Source organism: Pteropus medius, unplaced genomic scaffold (genome assembly GCF_902729225.1).
Source record: "Pteropus medius unplaced genomic scaffold, Ma_sr-lr_union100, whole genome shotgun sequence".
Classification (NCBI taxonomy): domain Eukaryota; kingdom Metazoa; phylum Chordata; class Mammalia; order Chiroptera; family Pteropodidae; genus Pteropus; species Pteropus medius.
This window is the reverse complement of record NW_024349797.1, coordinates 18,145,179-18,167,166: the sequence shown is the minus strand read 5'-3', so window position 1 is coordinate 18,167,166 and position 21,988 is coordinate 18,145,179. Positions and strand designations below refer to the sequence as shown.

The following is a 21,988-nucleotide window of genomic DNA, read 5'->3' as shown; positions in this document are numbered from 1 at the left end:
TGTACGCACCCCAGACTTCATAGCTCATCTGCAGAAGAGCAGGTGAGAGCCATGCCCTCCTCTGAGGGCTCCCTGGTAGGGAATGGATTGTGCTCTGCCGAGTCTCATTACTCTGTCCCTCCCGGTGGTATCCCTCCCAGGGCCTTCTTACCCATGGTCATCATGAGCCCCTGTGAGGGGTGTGCCTAGGGACTCTCAAGCTTTCTCAAGTGCCTTACTGACAGCTAGAGACTGCATGCGTGTGTTCCCCTCACAATTCATACGTTAAAACCTTAATCCCCAGTGTGATAGTAATCGGAGATGGGGCCTTTGAGAAGCGAGTAGGGAGAGCTCTTGTGTTGGGGTTAGTGCCCTTATAAGAAGACACATCAGAACAAAAGATCTTAATTTTAATTTAGTCAAAGTTTATTAATATTTTCTTGTACAGTTAACTCTTGTTTAAGGAATCCTTTCCTGACTTGAGGCCATAAAGATACTCTCCTGTAGCTTCTTATTATTTGTATTTCAGCCTTTTTTGTAACTGATTATTTAGTGGTAATGGTTAAGGAAGCAATTTCATTTTTCCTGCATTAATAGTCAACATCCCAGCCCCTATATCAGCCGTTCCAGCCTTCTCTCTTTGGGGTTGATTAGCAACACCAAGCTTGTTACGTTTCCATCCAGGTGTAGGTCTGTTTCTCTGTTGTCTGTTCTGTTCCAATGGTTGTCTGTCTCTCCCTTTGTTAATGCTTTTCTGACTTAGTTACTGTGATGGTCAATTTTATGTGTCAACTTGACTGGGCCATGGGAGTTCCAGATAGCTGGTTTACATTATTTCTGGCTTTGTCCACGAAGATATTCATGAAGAGATGACCATTTGAATTGGTGAGCAAAGCAGGTGGCCCTCCCCAATGTGGGAGGTACCATCAAACCCCCGAGGGCCTGAGGAAGACTTAAAGGAGGAGGAAAGTCAAATGCTCCCTCCTCCCGACTGCTTGAGCTGTTTTAAAGTTTGATTACATCCAGTTTATTGTTTACTTTTATGAATTGTACTTTCGGTGTCAACTCTTAAGAACTCTTTGCCTAGTTCTAGGTCCTGAAGATTTTCTCCTGTGTTTTTTTCTAAATCATTTATTGTTTTATGTTTTACATTTTAAGTCCATGATCCATTTCGAGTTAATTTTTATATCACGTGTGAGACTTCTGTAGAGGTTCATATTTTGCTTATGGACTACTTGTCAAAAAAACCATCTTTCCTCCACTGAATGGCTTTTCCATTCTTGTCAGAATCAATCCAGCCTGTTTGTGTGGGTCTATCTCTGGGTTCTTTATTCTGTCCCATTGATCTATGTGTCTGTCTGTTCGCTGATACCACATTCTTGACTACGCTAGCTGGATGATAAGTCTTGAAATTGGGTAGACTGATTCCTCTCGCTTTATTCTTCTTTTTCAAAAGTGTTTTCACCTACTCTAGTTCTGTTTTGTCTTTTGATATAAATTTTAAAATAAGTTTGTCCGTATCTACAAAAAGTCCCGCTCGGGTGGGATTCTGTTAAATTTATGTATCAAACTGGGGAGAAATTACATATTTACTCTGCGAATCTTCTAATCCAGAAAGGCGGCATACGTCTCCATTTATTGACATCTTTGATGTAGTCGGCAGCACATAATTCCCGGACATGTTTGTTAAATTCACATTTCAGTGTTTCTCTCTCTCTCTCTCTTTTTTTTCCAGTGATTCTAAATGGTATCGTGCTTTTCATTTCGAGGTTCACACGTTCGTTGCTGGCCCACCTCGTCCCCCTCATTGGCAGTTTCTCTTCCCTTGGTTTTGGTTACCTGCTGTCGACTGCCACCCGAAAGCATTAAATGGAAAATTTCAGAAATACACAATTTATAAGTTTGAAGTCGTGCTCTGTTCTGAGTAGCATGACTAAACCTTGCGCCATCCTGTTTCGTGTGGCGTGGGATGTGAATCGGCCCTTTGTCTGCCCTCCACCTCTTAGCCCCTTAGCAGCCGTCTCAGTTATGAAACTGGCTGCCACTCTGTCGCGGTGCTTGTGTTCAGGTCACCCTTAGTTTACTTAATAATGGTCCCAAAGTGCAAGAGTAGTGTTGCTGGCGATCAGACGTGCCAAAGAGAAGACATAAAGTGTTTCCCGTAAGTGAAAAGTTATATATGTATAGGAAAAAACATAGTTTATATATAGGGCTTGGTGCTATCCGAGGTTCCAGGCATATATTTGGCGGTTTTGGAACACACCCACGCGGATAAGGAGAGGGGCTATGATCTCCAGAAATATCATTTATTCTATCGCTTTCTTCCGGTGACCTAGAGTTTATTTCCTTGCCTTGCCTGTTGCACTGACCAGCACTAGATTTGATAAGTGTGGTGACAGCAGACGTCCATGTCTTCATTTTCTCCTTGCGAGGACCCTGGGTGACAGGCAGGACAAGGATGAAGGTGGAGGAACCTGCACAAGGCGGCTCAGCCGAGAAGCGGAGCCTTCGCCCCTGCAGCCCTCGCCGCCCTGGTGACCCTGGTGATGATGGAGTGGACGTCTCCTCTAGACAACACTCTGCGGGGACCCGCCCGGCAGGCCCAACCTTGCTTGTGGGGAACCCACACCTCTCCTGGGACTCAGCCATGAAGAGAAAGAGAGACAAGACAGGAAGCGAGCTGAGGATGTCTATCTGTTCGCTTGTTTTGTTTTTATGTTTTAAACCCAAACGCCCTCAAGCAGCGCCATGTAGTCAATGCCTCCATCAGGCTGTGGGGCCTCGGACAAGTTCCTCCTTCTCTCTGCCCCGGTTCTTTCATCGCTAGCAGAAGGGCAGACGTGGTCTTGCAGGTCTCACCAGAAGCTGACACTCCCACTGTCTTTAATTTAGCTGTTCTAGTGGGTGTAACTGGTCCTTAATTATGGTTCAGATGTGCGTTTCCCTGGTGGCTAGTGATATTGAATGTCTCTTCTGCTTGCCATTCTTTACCGCCATTTGTATATTTTCTTTTGTGTAGGGTCTGTTCCAATCTTTTGCCCATTTAAAAACATTGGATGAATTGGCTTTTTATTATTGATTTGTAAGAGTTGTGTATGTGTTTTGGATACAAGTTTTCTGTCAGGAATGTGTACTGTAAATATTTTCTCTTAGTCTGTGTTTTCATTTTTTAATGGTGTTTTCCACAGGTAAGTTCTTAGTGTTGATAAAATCTAATTGATCTTTTTTTTTCTTTTATTATGCTTCTCATGACCTATCTGAGGAATTTTTGCCTACCTCGAGGTCATGAAGATTTTCTCCCTTTTTTCCCCAGAAGTTTTATAGTTACAGCTTTTATGTTCAGGTCTATGACCTATTTTCCTTTTTATATATGTCGTGAAGTAAAGCTTGAGATTTTTTTTTCTTTGCTTTCCCAAATGGATGTCCAATTGTGCCAGCATTATTTATTATGATGACTTCTCCTTTCTCCACTGAATTGCCCAGGACTGAGACGAGACTTAAGGAGACACAAAATTTAAAGTAGCACTCTGCACTCAGGTGACCCTGAGAGGGTGTGTCCCCTGGAATTCTGATGCCTAGGCACCTTGCTGGTCCCACCCACTGAGCGTAAGCACCTCACAGATCTGCACATTAGAAGTACCACTCTCCTTTCTGTAGAGGTCCTTGAGCGACCTCATCCAAGCCTATGATGATCCAGTGAGGACATGCAGACCTCTGTCCTGAGCACCAGAGAGGCACCTCCGTCCGTCTGTCTAATCAGCGCCTTCTCCTGGGTGGCTAGTGGCATCTCATATTTAACCTGGCCAGCACTGAGCTATGATTTCCCCCTTGCACCCAGTTGCATCACGAGCAGATAATGGTCCTCCGTGTACAAGCTTGCGTGTTGCACACTCCATACAGTGCCTGGCAGAGAGGTGAGTGGGGTTAAAAGCCATCCGCGCACCTCTCGTGGAATCCTGTGCTCAGGCGAGGGGCTGTGTCCGTCCAGAGGAAAAGGTGCCTTCGCTTACTGCCCGAAGGCCTCACCAGGGCCGGCAGACCCGATTTATCCTCCAGCTTCTCTCTGCCTTCCACCCACTCTCAGCTCACTAAATAAACCAGGGCTTCTTTGTGTCCCGGGAGCACAGAAACGCGTTTTCCTTCAGGGGCGGAGTCTTTGCTCTTCCTTCTGCTTAAGCTCTCTTCCTCTACCATCTTTCTTTTGATGGTTCGGGTTTCGTCTCAAAAGCCGCCTCCTTCAGGAGGCCTTCCTTAGCTTAAGTAACCTGTCCGTAAAAGAAAAAAGCACCTTATTTTATTTTTCCCATAACATTTCTTCATTTTTGCGTTCGTTTACTTGTTAGAAGAGACAATTTGCCGTGGCCTCTGAGCGTTCTGGGTCTCAGGCCATCTGCATGCTCTCAGTCCTGGCAGCTTGGCGTGGGGACGGCAAAGGGGACAGATCTTTGCACGGACACTTAGAGGATTTGAGTTCCGGGGACAATCTTCAGGCTGCTGTGATGCCAAGTGCTGGATACATAATTCATGTGCACAGAGAACTTGAGATCCTGAGAGGAGGAGCATTCTGTTCTTTCAAAGGTTTTCATTCAGCCTGAAGGTCAGAGTGTGGGGGAGGGGAGGGGGAGGAAGAGGAAGGGAGGAAGTCTGACCCTGCCATTGAGCCTCATCTGGGGCTCAGATGGGGAGGGCAGGGGGCCACGGAGGCCCTGGGAGGCCCTTAAAAGTGTTTAAGAATTCATGAGATTCTCACTGAGTGACTTGATGAATTATTCAAGGCACATCACTGGGTGGAGGTGGCTCAGGACCCGTTCCTCTTTTGGTGGCAGATAAAATTAAGGGCAGCTTCAGGGACAGCAAAACGCACAGGAAGTCCTGCTGTGCTTTGAAGGCTGGCCCCAACAGTCCGTTCTCTGTCAGCTCTCTCAGTAAGACACGTTTCTTTCCTGACCATTCACCGCAGGGTCTCCCATGGTGTTTTTCAAAAAGCAATCCCTAGATCACTATCCAGATCACCAGGGACCTTATTAAAAGGCAGTTCTTCCCAAATTAAATTTTCTGGAAGGAGACCATGCAATCATAACTGTTCCCCAGATGGTTCGGATGCCTGCCCATCTCCCTCTCAGCCAAAATTAAGCCTTCTCTTCTCTAGGCCTCCCTGGGCCTCTGTTATGAAATTGCATTCCACTTAATGGGTCTTTGCTGAGCACACAGGCATAGCATCTCACATATGTGGCCTCCAAACCCCAGAAAACACAGGCTCAAAGAGCTGCAGAAATTCGCTCAGGTCCCTCTGCAAATATGGGCCAAGTCAGAATTTGAACCCAGATCCAGCTGATTGCAGTGTCCACATGTCTTCGACCCTGTGGTTCCTGTCTGTCAGAGACCTATATTTTAATTGGACCAACGCAAAACAAACCATGATAAAGTGAAGAAAGAAGTCATTCATTCTTTAATTCAACGAGTATTCCATTTACTCATTAGTATGTATTTCCTGAGCATCTACTGTGTGCTGGGCACTGTGTGCCTGGAAAAGGTAGAGAGAGCTGTGTGAAGCTTTGACGGCGATGAGAAGGAGCTGTAGCAGATGGTCCACAGTAACCCATTTGGGGAGGCTGGAGAGTCGGGTTTGCATCTTGGCTCTGCCACCTGCCAGCTGGATGACATCGAGCAAGGCGCTTAACCTTTCTGAGCCAGAGTTTTTCCATCGCTAAAAGTGGAGGATTGAATGAGATGATGGAAAGAGTGTCCGGCATCGTGTCTGGCACGTAGTAGGTGTGCTGTCAATGGAAGGGGGGAAGGTTAGAGGAAGTCCATGGCGGGGGTGGGGCGGGGGAGGTATTCGTTTTATACGGGGATTGCTCATCTGCTGTGCCTATTCTGGTTTATTCACATTCACCAGAGGATTACAGAGCCCGAGGGAAGATGGTTTCTTATTCATCCATGAAACACACCGGTACCTCCAAATGCCTGGCTTAAGGGAAGCGCTCTGAGAATGTTTTGTACATGAACAAACTAATATGCTAGCGAGCATTTATGGTTGAATAAATGAATGGATGAAATTAAGTAGGAGGACATCGGAAGTAACATGTCTCCTCTGTCCCCCTCGATGGCCTCACCTGCTTTCCCTTCCCATGCATATGCATCAAGGCTGATATTTCAAATGAGTTGAACGCCAGATGCTGGAAGCTCACTTGTTGGGCCCTCTGTTTCCTCATTGGTGCGGGGCTCCTGCAGCATGGGAGGGAAAAGTGAACTCGGAGCATGATTCCTGGGGCTCTGTCCCACTCAGAGAATTAGAGACCCACAACTCCTGGCACCGTTTCTTAGTGCCAGGGCAGAAGGACCCTCATAAACCATTCATTCACTCCACAATAATTACTAAGCTCCTACCAAGAGCCAGGCACTGTGCCGGGTTCCCTGGGCCAGCTGATAAATGGAGACAAGGCCATCCCCTAACATTAACACAGTATGGACCTGCCCTGTCCCATGAGGTAGCCACCAACCACACGTGGCCATTAAGCACTTGAAATACCGTCAGTCTGAGTGGAGACAAATGTGTAAAATGCGCACAGGATTTGGGAGACTTAATATAAAAAAGTAATGATTTTTAAATATTGATTGCATGTTGAAATGACAATATTATAGATATAGTGGGCTAAATAAAATATGTTATTAGAATCAATGTCAGCTGTTTCTTTCGGCCTTTTTTAATGTGGCTACGAGAAAATTTTAAGTTGCGCGTGTGGCTTGCGTTCTGTGGAAGGGCACTGGAGAGGCATAGCCCGGAGCAGCAAGCCCATCCGTGGTGCTGGATAGGAGGCGGGAGGTCTGGAGGGGTCTGGGTTGGCTCTGTGGCCTTCAGGGAAGGTTTGGGGCAGGCGAGCACAGGAGACAGACAGTGCGCTCCAACCAGTGGCGACTTTAATCAAAAGAAGTCCCCAGCTGTCCACATAAACAAAACAGAAAGATATTTCAAGGCCAGCCGTGTCCATTTCGCTGTCTAGAAATGACACAGCCCACGGGCCCCTGGCATCCGGAGCAAGGACCTTGATAGGAATCTGGGGAGTGGAGCCCTTAGCCTCGGACGTCCCGCAAGCCGCTCGGAAATCCATGCACACCTGTCTGTGTCTCTCACACACAGACAGGAGGCGTTGCTCCCTCCTCAGACCCCCACACTTGCTTCTCTTCCAGAAACTTCCAAAGCCCCAGGCACTGTCCCCAGAAGGCAATTGCCGTTTTCGCTTCCTTTGTTGACTGCGCCTCTAGCCTCTGATGAACTCATTTTAATTAAAGCGCTGATTACATCCAGAGGACCTGGCGGTGGGGGCGGGGAGGGCTCTGGGAGGGCAGCAGGACCGTGACGCAGGAAATGCTTCTTCCTCCAGCCCTGCCTGCCCAGGGCGGCCACATCCACTTGTCTCCTGGTAAGCAGAGCAACAGCGAGGACGATGGTGGCAATCATGAGGTCACCAGGCTGCCCCTTTGTACCCACCTCTTGGTGATTCCCAATAGCCGCCCTGTGGCTCCAGGTGTCTGCGTGTCATAGTCGCCGCTGACCGGACAGGAGAAGCGACTTCTTTAAAGTCTAATGAGTTGGAAGGGCAGGACTTGAACTCAGCATCCGGCCTGGGGAGATGTCCCTTGCCACTCCCAGGAGTAAGGTGTGTCTGGGGGGGATTTCCAGAGTCAAGCCTGCCACTTTTTCCCTCTGCCTCAGTGATCGATCTCTGAGAGCCGCGATTTCTATGTGTGTCAAATGTGGCTAATATCACTGACCTCACAGGACAGTAAGGATTCGGTTGAAATCAGTACCCCCACTGGAACCCGCACTCGTCCCCTGTGCTCCTTGTGATATCCAGGAGGCACTGTGAGCTCTCGGCCCTGCTCCCCACCCTCCCAGTTCCGCCACGGCAGCTCTTCAGCTTCCTCTTTCCTCCTCCACATTCCGTCTTTGAGTTCTCTGCCCTGGCTTCGCCGAGCTGCTGTGATGCATCTGAACAAGCCTCGATCCCTGTCTCCCTCAGGCTTTGCCCGTGGTTTCCCTTCTGCCTGGAGCACACTCCTCCCTCCCAGCCCTGCCAGCCTCCTGCCTGCCCCCTCATCCCTCAGGCCTCCCTGGAGACACCCCTCCTGCTGGAAGCTCCCCGGGGCTGGGTAGTGCCCAGCGTTCCCGCCCACCTTAATCAGAGCCTTCATTGCTTCCCTTTGCTGAATGTGACTCCCTCTACGGCAAAAGCCCCTACACGGTACACACCTGGCTTCCCACGCTGCGACTCCAGTAGCTGTCTCCCAGGCCTGAGGTTAAAGGTGAGCGAGAACTCGGCGAGCAGGCCTGGCTTGGATGCTGTTATGGGCTGAATTGTGTCCCCACGAGAGGTATGTTGAGATCCTAACCCCCAGTACCTGTGAATGTGAGCTTACTTGAAAGGACGGCTTTGCAGAAGTCATCGAGTTAAAATAAGATCATTAGGGTGGACACTAATCTAATATGATCGATGTCCTCATAAGAAGAGAAGAGACACAGAAAAACACAGGGAGAAGATGGTCATGTGACGGCAGAGGCAGAGACAGGGAACCCCGAGGAGGGCCGGCCGCCACCGAAGCTGGGGAGGGACAAGAAAGGGGGGTGACCCCGCCAACGCTTTGATTTCAGACGTCCGGCCTCCAGAACTGTGAGAGAATATGTTCCAATTGTTTTCAGCCACCCAGTTTGCGGTTCTCTGTTACAACCACCGTAGGAGCCTAAGACAGACGCCCAGCTCTGCCAGCAACTGAAAGGTTTGCTCTGCGCTTCAGTTTCTTGTAAATTAGGGATGACAATTAGTATTCACCTTGTAGAGTTGTGAGGATTAAATGAAGGAAAAGGGCGAAGCCTGGTAAACAATAAATGCTTCATAAGAATTACCTGCTATTATTTATAAAACTGGATGCTCAAAAGTTTACATCGAAAAAATAAAAAGATGAAGGTCACATAGTAAGAGAGGAGAGGAGGCGTCTGAAAAATGCAAAGGAAGGGGCTTGTAGAAACGACCGACTCGGCCTGGCCGGTTAAAGCCCATTCCTGACTGCCCCCTCCCCGACCCCCCAGGACCCTCCAGCTCACATCTGTTGATTCGCGGCTTACTTTCCAAGTAAGGCTCTTCCTGATCTCAGTAGCTGTGCAGAAATAACAAGACTGTGTAAAACTGCTTGTGATGTTACAGTCGGGGCTCAGCCTTTGGATAGGAATCCGTTGAGCCGGTGCCGGCATCAATAAGTGCTACTTCTTGCTTATAGTCTCCGTGTCCCGTCTCTCCGAGAATCCTAGAAAGGTACCGATAACGCCAAGGTTGCGGGTTCTGCAAGGCAAAACGACCTGTAAATAGGTAAGACCAGTGGTCTGGAAATTCCTCCCCCCTTGCCGCCCCTCCCCCCACCTGCAGCTCCCCCTCGCCATCCTGAGTCACGTAGGGCTCATAGAACTTCAGACAAAGGAATCACACGCCCCTTACATGGACTCTGCAGAGGTATAGACGCTGTCAGAAATCTAACCAAGGAGAGCTCGTGCTTTGGGTCTGTCGAAAGCCCCACGCTCTCCGCCTGCCTAATAAATTCTCCCTCCTCTAACAAAGTTGTCTGAGCGTCCACATTCTCCGTCGCGTGTCGCTTCTTGTAATAATAGCAGGTGTTCCAGCACTGTTCCTTCCCCTTTTCTTTGTGCTCTCTAAGTACAGCTGCCTCTTCTTACAATGGATGTCTGTTCTTCGTGCCTCTCCAGTATCCGTTCTCCCTCTTCCGGTGACAGTGCCCCAATTTTCCTTGGGTAATCCCCATGCCCAGCTCTCTGCCCAGCTGAGACTCAACCAGGGCTGACCCTACCCCCCAGCTATCACAGGAACTTGATTCAAGGGTGGACACATAATTGCAAGTTGGTCCAATGAGAGTTAGCCCTGGAATTTTCAGCGGGAAGAGAAGCCGTCTTTCTGAGAGGTTGCTGAGCCGGTAGAATGTAAATCTGGAGTTGCTAGCAGCCATCTTCCCACCAAAGCCAACCTACAGGGAAGCAGAGCCGAGAGATGAAGAGAAGAACTTATCCAAATGAGCATTTGGGCACCCGCATCCTCTGGTGCCTGAAGGCGCACCTACGCCTGGACTTTTTAGCTACTAGAGAAAATAAATTAGAGTTTCATCTCCTCTCTTGAAATGAAAAAGTCTGACTCAGTATCAAAATTGGTCGCAGAAATGGGGGGTTGCAATAGACAGAACCTCAAATGAGGAATCAGCTGAATGGCAGATGGTGGGGAACAGTGAGAATTTCCCCATCTGCAGTAGGGACGCTGGCCGTCCCTGTCATATGGGAGAGAACAGCTGGCTGGGCATTCGCTTGTCCTGGAACGGGGGCCACGTGCCTACGCTGAGCTTTAAAGTGTGGCTGGGGAAGGCAGATGGGTGCCTACCTCTCGTGGACGTCAGTAAGTTCTTACGAGAAAGAGACGAGCTTTGATGGAAGCCGGCCCACCCAAGTGACGAGCAAGGAAAAAAGCTGGGTTTCCTAAAAGAGGCCTCTCTGCCTGTGGCCGAGAGTCAGACAAGGGAACAGAGGGAAGCCCGTTTCTAACCCATGGCATTTCCCAGCCGTGACCCGGATGCAAGGACCCTCACTGCAAATAGAGTTCTCCATGTGGATGCTGGTCTGAGGGGCTGTCCTAAAAGAAGTGGACTAGGATCTGAATGAACTCATAAGGCCATCGGACTTCTAGAGACATCCCAGGCCTAGGCAACTGCAAGCCAGAGTTTTTCAGCCCTGGAGGCGATAGGAAGCCTTGAACCTGCACCAGTGGGACCTGGATTGCCAAAGACACACAGCTTCCAAAGGAGCATCCTTCGTGACCCAGTCGTGAAGGTCAGCAGATGAGGGCCATCTCCTCAGAGAGGAGAAGCAGGGGCTGCACAAAGTGGCCGCCCTGGGAACTCGTCGACCACCACGAAGCAGTCCTTCCTTAAGCTAGACGATGTGGACAAGGGGCAGTCTTACATCGTTTCTTCTTGGCTTCTTTTCCCAGTGGGATTATTTGTAGCAATTTTTCTTTCTCTCTCCACTGTTATCCAAGGGATGTGTGAAGAGAGGGAGCTAATTGATCACGCAGCCGGATGTTGCCGGACCTCTGGCAGCTACACTGAGATCTAACAGAGGTTAGTGGAATTCGCCCGGGATCATGGATTCTGATCTGGCGACGGTGCGCCTTTAGGATGTCTCTATTTCGGAAGGCAGGAGGAGGCACTATTCGAAGGGGCAGGAAGGCCGCGCCGTGTGGAAGTTGGTAATTGTGGGGTGCGGTTGCCCACAGTCATCTTCGCCTTGTCTGCCCTCGGCACCGTCTTTTCCCGGGGGAATAGACTTTCCCAAATGCCACACAGAGAGCAGTTAGACCGGGTTACAGCTCCTCCGCCTCCCCACTTCTCCGCCAGAGCGGTTACTCCGTGACCCGCAACCTATCAAGGATGGACATAGTATTTCAATAAGCGTCAAACAAGTATTTTCTCTAGAACTACTAGGGAAAAAAAAAGTTCCTTTCCCTTGGGGACACGAAGCCGGTAGAAAGCAAGTCTGGAGCAGCAGGAAGCGTTTGCTCTGGGAAAGAAAGAGCCTGCCCGAAAGCCAAGGTCGTCAGGACGGAAAGATAGAGCGAGACAGGTTTATGATAACACGCTCTGAGCCTCTGGAACTTGCAGCTAAGTGAGTCAGTAAATCTCTTTTGCCAGGCCAGTTTGAATAGAGTTTCTGCCATTTGCAGTTGAAAGAGTCTTGACATATAAGAAGTCAGTTGAATCTTGCTTGGGGTATAAGAACGTGGGTAGTTTTTGTCAGCATTCTTTCTCCGCCTGCTACATGGAGGTGACACAGAAAATGCCCCACTGACAATGACGAGGTTTTTACAGCTGTGCAAACTCAACAGATGTGTGGAGCTAGCTGGCCCCCGAAGTGTGGGACTCTTCCTGTATGACTGGATTCGGCGTTTTCCCCTTACTGATTGAGTGTGCATGGGTGAATGTAATTATCTTTGGACTTTATGGGTTAGTCCTTTACTTTGATGGAATTTTAAACACCAAAATGTTGCAAGAATTTGACAAAGAACTCTCACGTATCCTTTACTCAGATTCACCAATTATTATTTGGATGCATTTACTTTCTCTTTCTCTTTCTACATATATGCCTATCCAAATTATTAATTTTCTGAACTATTTGAAAGTAAAGTTGCACATATCATGTATCCATACCCATAAATATTTACTATGTATTTTTAAGAACAATATGCAATATAAGTATCAAAATCTGACCATTTAGCATTGATATAATACTATTATTTAATCTATAGAATTTATTCAAATTTTACCAATTGCCCCATACTGCCCTTTTTGGTTATTTTCATTCTAATATAGGCTCCAATTTTGTGATTAAGCATTCATTTAATTTTTACTGCTTTTTAGTCTCCTGTGGTCTGGAACGGTTCATTGGGCATTTTTGTTTTGTAAAATGTCCCTTAGTTGTTGTCCCAGAGCATTCAAGCTACTTTGACAGAGTACCGTAGATGGGGTGGCTTCTAAATAACAGAGCTTTCTTTTTCATGGTTCTGAAGGCTGGAAGTCCAAGATCGAGGTGCCGGTAGAGTCTGTGTCTGGTGATGACTCGATTTCTGATTCATAGGTGGCCGCCTTCTTGCTGGATCCTCACACGGGCCGAGGGTAGAGAAAGGGAGAGCAAGCTCTCTCTGGTGTCTCTTTTTGTAAGAGACCATCCTCAGGACCTCGTCTAACCCCAATTACTTCCCGAAGAACCCGTCTCCAAATGCCATTCTATTGGGCATTAGGGCTGTAACATATGAATTTGGAGGCGGGGTAATTCGGTCCAAAGCAACTAGATTATTTTGATGTTCACGTTGTCTCAGATTTGGCCATTGGGAGCCCTTTTGAGTTGGTTTTCTTTCTTTTTTAATTTTTTTATTATTATTTTTAGCATTTATTTACTTTTGAGACATAATATGATATCATAGACCCATATCATCCTTTTCCTGTCCCAGTCTGGGGACCAGACATTTGTCAAAGGAGATCTGGTTTCTTTGGTGGGACTGGTGTTTAGAAACCACAGTCTAGAATCATCAGGCTTTTGAACCCCTAGTGGGGCGACATCTGAAATTCTGGTGAGCTTCCCAGAAGCTCAGAGATCGTGGGGAAACTCTTGGTCTCTCCTCTGTAAAATGCAAACATTTTCCAGTCGTTTCGACCACCTTATTTTTAGCTTTGGTACACTTTGTTCGAAGAAGCCCAATGGGTAAAACAGATGTGATAGGGTGAGCGTTCGAGAAATTCATTGGCATCTGGCTTCTTTGGCTGCTGAGGACAGTTCGGTAAGTCTGAGGAGGAATCCATCCCCTCTCTCCCCTGCCCAATGGGATGAACAGCCATGCTTTCCATTTCCAGGCTGGAGCTCTCTTGCCTCAAAGAGAATTTAATAGCTTTCATGCTCCGTGATTAAGCTGGTTCTCCTCACAGAGGGAGAGAGTGTTCTTTCCTGAGCTTTGAGGAAGGGCACAGAGCAGCTCTGAGCTTGGAGAGGGGGGGGTTCTCCATGTCGCTAGAGTGGAGATGCCTGGGCACTATTGTCACAGATGGCCACCACGGACTGGGGGAGTGAACACAGCGACCAGGAAGGAGAGAGCCACGTCTCTCCCAGTTTGATGGTCTCAATAAACCTTGGGTTTCAGGTATGACCGAAAGGAGCGGGAGGGAGTCCTCGAATGTCAGATATCAGACTTTCTGGAACCTTTCATAACATTTTAGTAAACCCGTTTGTATTTGAGCTCACCTGAGTAGGTTACTACTCCTGTAGTCGATCCGTCTCTAAGATGGAGATGGAGAAAGAAGGCCTGGAGTTGCAGGGCCATAGCAGACGGACGTCTGACACCAAAGCCTGTGAGTATAAATACTCAAAGAGATGGGTTAGGTTCCACTGAGTGACCTAGAGGAGCCTGCTACATGCTGGGCACTGTGCTACACACTGAGTATTCTATAATGAATAACTTCATCCATGGTTCCTTCCCTTACGGGTGTAAGTGGGTCCCTCCCAGTTTCAAGTCTCCATGGATACTAGATACAGATATAGATATCACCTTGAGAAACCAACGCTTCCTAGTGATTTCCAATTAGATACAAGGAATCCCACATGAATCTGTGCGTAGCAAAGAAAGCCATCCATTTTGGAGACTGAGGCCGTCCAGAATTACTTTAGAAAATGTCAGTATTGCTGCCCACAACATCCTGTGTAACTTTAGAATCAAATCTATCAGCCACCTCCCAAAAGACGGGATTGTTGGAAGGCAAGCAAGATAAATGAAAAGGATATATATATATATATATCCCTTGTATATGTAGTCATATATACGTAGTCAGTCAATTCAATCCAAGAAAACAAAGCAACAATGCGGGAGACAAGTCTTTGAATTTTAAAGTAACCAACCCTTAGAAGATGAAATTCTGAGCAGCAGTGCTCAGTATTCAGCCCACACTGGGCTGCAGAGGGAAGGCTCCAGGCTGCCGTCTGTGTTGTCTAAATGCAGCAGAGCTAAGGGTAGAACTTGACCTGGGAACTCCATCAGTAGATGCATATCTTAGAGAAAATAAAAACAGATGGCTTAAGAAAGCAAGATCAGGAATATTTATGGAAACAATGTTATAACAGCAAGAAAAGGAAAGGAGAGGAAAGAAACAACCTCAGTGAGCACCAATTAAGGAAGGGATAAATGAACTAGGCTTTGTTCACAGTGTGGGGTGCGATGCGGCTCTCGAAACAGGTTGTACTTCAAATACTGACATGCAAGGTTTCTAAGACATTAAAGAAATTACGCATATTTTTTATTAAGGCATAAGTCACATAAAGTCACATTTATCTTTCTTAGTGTACGATTCTCAGTTTCGATAAACACAGTCATGTAACCACCCCCATTATCAAGGCACGCGAGAGTTTATCGCCTCCCCAAAGCGCCCTGCACTACGTTCCTTTGTAGTCAACACTCCCATCTCCAGTTACAAGCATCCACTGCTCTGTTATCTATCCCTATCATTTTATCCTAGCAACAATGTCATGGAAATTGAATTATACAGTGTGCAGCCCTTGGAGCCTGGCTGTTTTCACTCAGTGCATCTGACATACAACCATGTTATGGGCCTCAGCAGTTTGGTGTCTTTTTTGTTTGTTTGTTTGTTTGCTGAGGAGCGTTTCATTGCACGCATGTCCCAGTTTGTTTATCCATTTCCCACTGGAGAGGGTGAGGGTTTTCTTTTTCTTCCTTCCTTCCTTCCTTCCTTCCTTCCTTCTTCCTTCCTTCCTTCCTTCCTTCCTTCCTTCCTTCCTTCCTTCTTTCTATTCTTTCTTTTCGCAATTACAAATAAGCCCTTATAAACATTCAAGTATTTTTCGATTGAGCTATAACTCACATACCTTAAAATTTTACCATTATAAAGGGTACAACCAAGTGGTTTTTAGTATATTCACAGAATCGTGCAGCCATCACCACTCTCTAACCCCAGGACGTTTTGTCGCACCTGTGAGAAACCCCACATCTATTAGCATTTACTCCCCATTTCTTCCTTCTCCCATTCTGTGGCAACCAGTAACCTAATTTCTCTTTCTACGGATTTGTCCATTCAGGATATTTCATATAAATGGAATCGCACAAAATATGTGGCCTCTTGTGTCTGATTTCTGTTGCTTAGGTTAATTTTTTCAAGGTTGATCAGTGTATGTATTATTATTTCATTCCTTTTTATGGCTGAAAAACGTTACATGGAATGAATATACCACATTTTGTTTATCTATTCACCAATCGATGGATAGTTGAGTATTTTCACTTTGGGGCTATTACAAATGATTCTGCTGTGAACATTCAAGTGCAAATTTTTATACGGATATATGTCTTCCGTTCTCTTGGGGTGAAATTGCTGGCTCTTATGTTTAACTCTGTGAGAGCCACCAAACTGTTTTCCAAAGTGGCTGTTCCACTTGATGTCCCTACCGGAAATGGATAAGAGTTCTGATTCCTCCGCGTTGTCACCAGCCCCCGAGGGTGGCAGGGTTTATTGCCCTGCGGCAACTGCTGGTTGTCCTCAACCCTCAGTTCTCTGAGGGCTGAAGAAAAGTTATGATTTTACAGATTGTCTGGCACTTTCGTCGTTGTCACTGTGGGAGCCATCCTCTTTCCATTTTCCTACATCCTAAGGGGAGGCTAAGCAGTGGAAATCCGTGAGTATCTAAGTTTCTTTCATTCGGGTAAATTGCAAAACAATGAACCTCATCACTCAGTCATTACAATTGTCAATCAGAGACCCCTCTTGTTGTAGCGATTACCCCACTTCCTTATTGCAGGAAATCCTATATGTCATCAAATGTCAAACATAATGTGTCGTTATAAGATGTATTTTATGTCAGTAAGTATCTCACAGCAGTAAAATAATAATCAATGTGAACCGATGTGTGTTTAAATGGATATCTCTGCATTTCCAGATGCGTGAGCAGAGATCTGAAAAGGGACATAACAAAAGGTATAAGCTTCTGTACCTTGAAAGAGGAGTGGATTGGGTGGGAGTCAAGGATGGCATACTTTTTATCTTAAATTTCTTTATTAACAATGGCACTATATCTACGTATTATTTGTGCAATTTAAAAGTGTGAAAAGAAAATGGAAAATGAAAAAAAAAAAAACAGACTTTGGAATCCGACATGGCTTTGAGTCCCAGCTCCTCTGATGACCATATGTGTGACCTCGGACATGTCACTTCACCTCTGGGGCTGAGGAGTGGATAGAGAAGGTTTGGGGGACAGATAAGAATTCTCTACGGGGTCGATTGCACTAGAGGATTAATGGACTCACTCCATGTAAACTTTCTAGCATACAGTAGACACTTCATAAATACGAGGAAACCAATTTCCTTCCATTCCTCACCTAATGTAGAATTATGGACAGCCACTAACTCACCAAAGAATATCAAATCCTAACTCTAACAAGCTGCTTCCGCCCCCGTGTGGTGTGTTTAAGTTACTGCTAGGATTTTTCTAACAGAAAAATCAAAGTGAATATTATTTGTTTTCTCCTTAAACTGGAATTAATCTATTTTTACCTCTTGGTCTCTAAGACTGATTCTGCAGTGTCTTATTTAGGCTTCTGTTACTGTCAAATGCTTATAATATCTCTGTTTCCCCACTAGCTTGTGAACCCCTTGAGAGCAGGAACTTATTTAATTCTCTCTCTCTCTCTCTCTCTCTCTCTCTCCCTTCCTCATTTTTTTATTTCCAACAAAAAATAAGATAAAACAGTATCAAGTCTGCAGGGTGTTGTGATGATTAACTCGCCTCAAGTCTGTGAAAACCTTCCGTGAACTAACTGCTTCTGTTCATTTGCTCATTCACAAGCTTGTGTTACCCACGTCCACCAGCCATGCCCTGCGCAGTTTGGAGGGCACAGCTCACTCCCTTAAAGAATTTGGGACCATGTTTGTAGTGGGGAAGGACAACTGTATGAAGTGCTGTGGGAACCCAGAGAAAGAAGGGGAACTTTAGCTGGGGACGGGCGAGGGAACAGTTAACACAGAGAGAGGATGTGAGCTGCAGCTTGAGGTCTGAGCAGCAGTTCACTGGGCAGAGAAAGAAGACGTGAATGAGAGAGAGTGTCATCAACTCAACTCACACGGGGATGGAAGACAGGGGAGCACATTCTGGGACCTTCCCAGGGTCCTAACGGCTGCACTTTAAGGGGCGTGGTGGGTGTGGCAGGAGAATAGTCTGCAAAGCTTGGCTGAGCAGGTGCATAAAGGACCTTGAACGCTGTATTGAGGAATATGGACATAAATCATCCAAGCTTAGGCTGCGGTCTCCAGTCCCCAGGCTGCAGACCGGTACCGGTCCATGGCCTGTTAGGAACCGGGCCGCACAACCAGAGGTGAGCAGTGGGTGAGCGAACAACGCTTCATCTGTATTTGCGGCCGCTCCCCAGTGCTGGCATCACCGTCTCAGCTCCGCCTCAGATCATCAGACATTAGATTCTCATAGGAGCACCGGCCCCTGGGGTCAAAAAGGTTGGGGACAGCTGTTCTAGAAAGTAGATAGATATTCAACAGCCACTCGTGAAACCGAATTAAGTGGATGTAAGTAATAGGAAGAGTCTTTCATTTTTTCCTGTCTTGAACTGTCTATTGTCTTTTACTCAGAGAGAGGTGATTTTCAAAGTTTCAGCCTCATCCAGTCTATTTTCACAATAGCATTTCTGTGAATGCCCTCACTATCCCAACATATGAAATTTATATTCATTATTAAAAATGTCTTATGTCTTGACAATGTGATGATTTTTCCTCAGAAGGTGATCCTTAAAAAAATATGGCTTTTTTTTAGAGGTTAGCACACACGTACATTTTTGGGGTATACAAAGGATTCAATGATCAAATGTAAATTTCAGAACATATAAAAATGGAGCTAAGTGTCTTTTTGCCAGAAGATAAATTTCTCTCAAAAATACTTGATTATCATTTTAGACTTGACAGCCAGCATTTATCAAAGCTGTTGCCTTCAGGCTTTTAAGAAAGAGAATGGAATCAAAATGAAATGTAGCTGGTTGGAATGGAAGGTAAGAATAAATTAGAATGTAAAGTTTTTAAGTTCTTAAGAATACATATAAATCTTTGTAATTATGATTATGGAAAAAGACATGACTTCAACTCATAATTTGCTCTCAAGTTACCTCTGTAGATTGGTTGTTATCTGAACTCCCACTTTATAGGAAGCCAAGTTTAGTTAGAAGAGAAAGGAGTGAGGAATTTTATAGGCGTGTCGCAAAATATGGGGAAAATTGGTAAATACGTGAACAAAAGATGTCTTTACAAATGAAAACACTATGTAATTTTTACGCATGAAACTGTCAAAGATTTAAAAGTATCAATCGCTAATGTTGCCAAGATGAGTTGGAATGGGCAGCCAGACTTGGTGTGGTGACAGTGTCGTTTGCCACCCAGATTCCCACTGCAGGACAGAGGCTCCCACCTCCCCGATGCCGGGGGTATTGGCTGCTGATGGATGGCTCACGGCTGAGCCTCTTCCTGAAAACTGACTCCCTGGGGCGTCTCTCATCCAGTGACTGGTCCATGTGGGGACACGAGAGCAGGATCCTCTTGTTTGGTTCAGGACAGCTGAAGGTGCTACTCCAGTTCCAGAACTCTCTGTGCAGTCGGCTCTGTTGCAACTGCACTGCCAGCCTTGCTCCTCTGACGCCCTCCCCGATGGGTGTCGTGGCGGGAGCCCTTCCCAACAGACCTGCAGCAAATCTCTGTCCTGCGTCTGTTTCAATGGAGGACGACTGCTGTGAGGAAATGAACACATTGCCCCTTGTCACGGATCTCTTCATCTTTTCCTTCATGAAGTCTTATTTTGGGTCCTCGTGTATAATGTATTTTCCACAGTGAATCAAACTAATGTGCACCCATATTTTCTCCTACTTCTTTTTGTAGTCCATATTTTTATATGTAACTTTTTAAAAAGGTAACTCTTTAACTCATCTGGCATTCACCCCAGTGTATTGTGCGAAGTGGAATCTAATTAAATCGCCCCTATATAGCCGACCCCCAGCACTCATGATGGAATAAGGCACTTTCTTCTCCATGGACTTTGATTGTCATGTGATTTGATTTCACAGGTAAAAAGTCTGAACATCTTATACTGGGGGCTGTCCAACTCAGAGGGTCCAATTTAGGCAGCACCATCAGAGGGTAACCAGCAGGGGGCTCCAGTGCATAAGAAACTGGGCCCCTGCGAATTGGCTAAGATGCCTCGATAAATGGTTTGCTTTCTCTGAACAAAACGAACTCTGAAATTGGCAGAGCTAGGCTTCCCCAGCGGCCCGCGGGGGCTCACGGCGGCGAGGTCTCTTTCTGCTGTCTACGAGGCAGAGACCTGCGCCTAAGCGGCCTGGTGGAGAAGGAGCTGCAGCCCCACACGGAAGAGTCTGTCTACTGAAGGGTGAATTTCCTGTCGCTGGAAGGGCTCAGACAGAGGCCCCAGGAATGTTTCCATTAGCCTGGCGGCGACCCAAAGTCTGACCGCCAGTGCCGCTCCAGGGAGCCCGTCAGCGCATGTACCGAATTTATAAAATGCAAAACGCTTAATCGCATCTTTAGATGAAATCTTCTCAGCAATGACCCAGGAACCTCTTTTGTGCTATGATTCAAGGTTTGGGAGAAGGACCATACCTGCCCCCTAATTAAGTGTATGACGACACTTAATTGCACGGAAGGCTGAGAAATGGATTCTCTGGGCGCATTACTATCCAGAACAAATTTGGGATTCTGTCACTAAAAATAAAGAGAAGAGATACTGGGTGGCAGTTCACAGTCCATGCCACATCCACCATGCCATGCGTGGTGGTTTTGTGGGAAACTCCATGCAATCATCAAAAATAATAAATGAGTGCCCTGCCAATTGACTTGGGGTGTGTGTGGGAGGAGGGTTTCCACGAAGATCGTTGAGTGAAAAAAAGCAAATTCATAGAAGTGATAAAATATGATTCCATTCTTGAGTAACAGAGGGACGAAAATCTCTCTATATGTATGCATATATGTATGTAAATGATGGACAGTTGACTCATGAACAACACAGGTTTGAATTGCGTGGGTCCCCTTACATGTGGATTTTTTTCAATAAATACATAGTCGGCCCACCAACTGTCCGCAGGTTTCCCATTTCTGGATTCAATCAACCATAGATCAAAACCAGTATTTGTAATCTGCATTTGGAAATCCTCAGACTTGTAAGGCCAACATTGTTCTACACCATTTTATATAAGGGACTTGAGCATCTGTGAATTTGGGTATGGGGGTCCAATTCACTGTGGATACCAAAGGATGACCGTAGTTAAGTTTGGGGTAGTCAAAAGTTATACACAGTATATACAAAGTATATACACAGCTCTCATTTATTATCTTCAATGGCCACATGAAACTTCCCACAAAACCACCACACATAACACACTGGATGCGGCACGGACCGCGAACCGCCACCCAGCATCTCCTCCCTTCCTTTTGTGACAGAATCCTGTGTGGGGGCTGGCATCCCTAATCCCCAGAGATGAGTCATTCAAGTGTCAGCTGTATAAGTAAATGAAAAGGGAAAAATTGCAGAAAAATACTCGGTAGTGGTCAACACGTGTTATCTGTGCAAGGAGAGACGGGTGGATGTCTGTGTTCCATTGTTCCACAGGTTATATTAGGCATGTGTTATTTCTGTGCTCTGACTCATGCCACTAGCTCCCAAGAACGTTTTACCCAGCTAAGATGCTCTGTGGGGAAAAACAGCAGAGGCTCCATCTGCTGACCGGTCCTGGGCCTCGACCGTCCGCTGAGGGCCAGACGCGAATTTTACGCAATCACAGTTTTGCAGAGAGACGGCTACGTCCGTGGCAGGGAGGGCAGGGGACCCGCGCGCCTCCCAACCTCGGCTCTGCCCCTGGTGGACACGGGCGGCAACTGCAGGCAAGCTCCTTCCCTCTCTGAGCCTAGTCTGTGGGTCACGGCACAACAGGGGCTGAGCCCTTATTTTCCTGGAGGCCCTGAATCTTGATTTTATAAGATGATGGCGTGAATGCCACCAAGAGCATTGAAGCTCTACCGTGTGGTTGGCCCGTGTCTTTGTTAGCCGGGGTGGGGGCGGGTCAGGAGCTCCCATGCGGAGCAGGGCTCCTGGGACCTCGTGCAGGGGGATCACCTATGCTTGTCAGGTACAGACTTCCGGGTGCCTGCCCGGGCCTGCTAAGCCAGGGCTGCCAATGAACTGCTCATAATGAACCCGCAGGGATTCTGGGGCACAGTGAAGTGTGAGGACACCGCCTGCAGGATGAAGTCCAGCCGCTCCCCAGATAGCCTAGGAGCCCTGCAGAATCTGGTCCTTGTCTAGTGCACCTCCCCGTGCCCCTTCCACCACTGCTACCACCAATACCAA

The 21,988-nt window shown here is 46.8% G+C and overlaps 1 protein-coding gene across 1 annotated transcript in view; it reads right to left on the bottom strand.

Annotated features, from left to right (window-relative positions):
* CUNH14orf132 (chromosome unknown C14orf132 homolog) overlaps positions 1–21,988 on the bottom strand; it is a 124,725-nt gene that overhangs the window by 36,643 nt on the left and 66,094 nt on the right. The gene's annotated exons all lie outside the window — the stretch shown is intronic.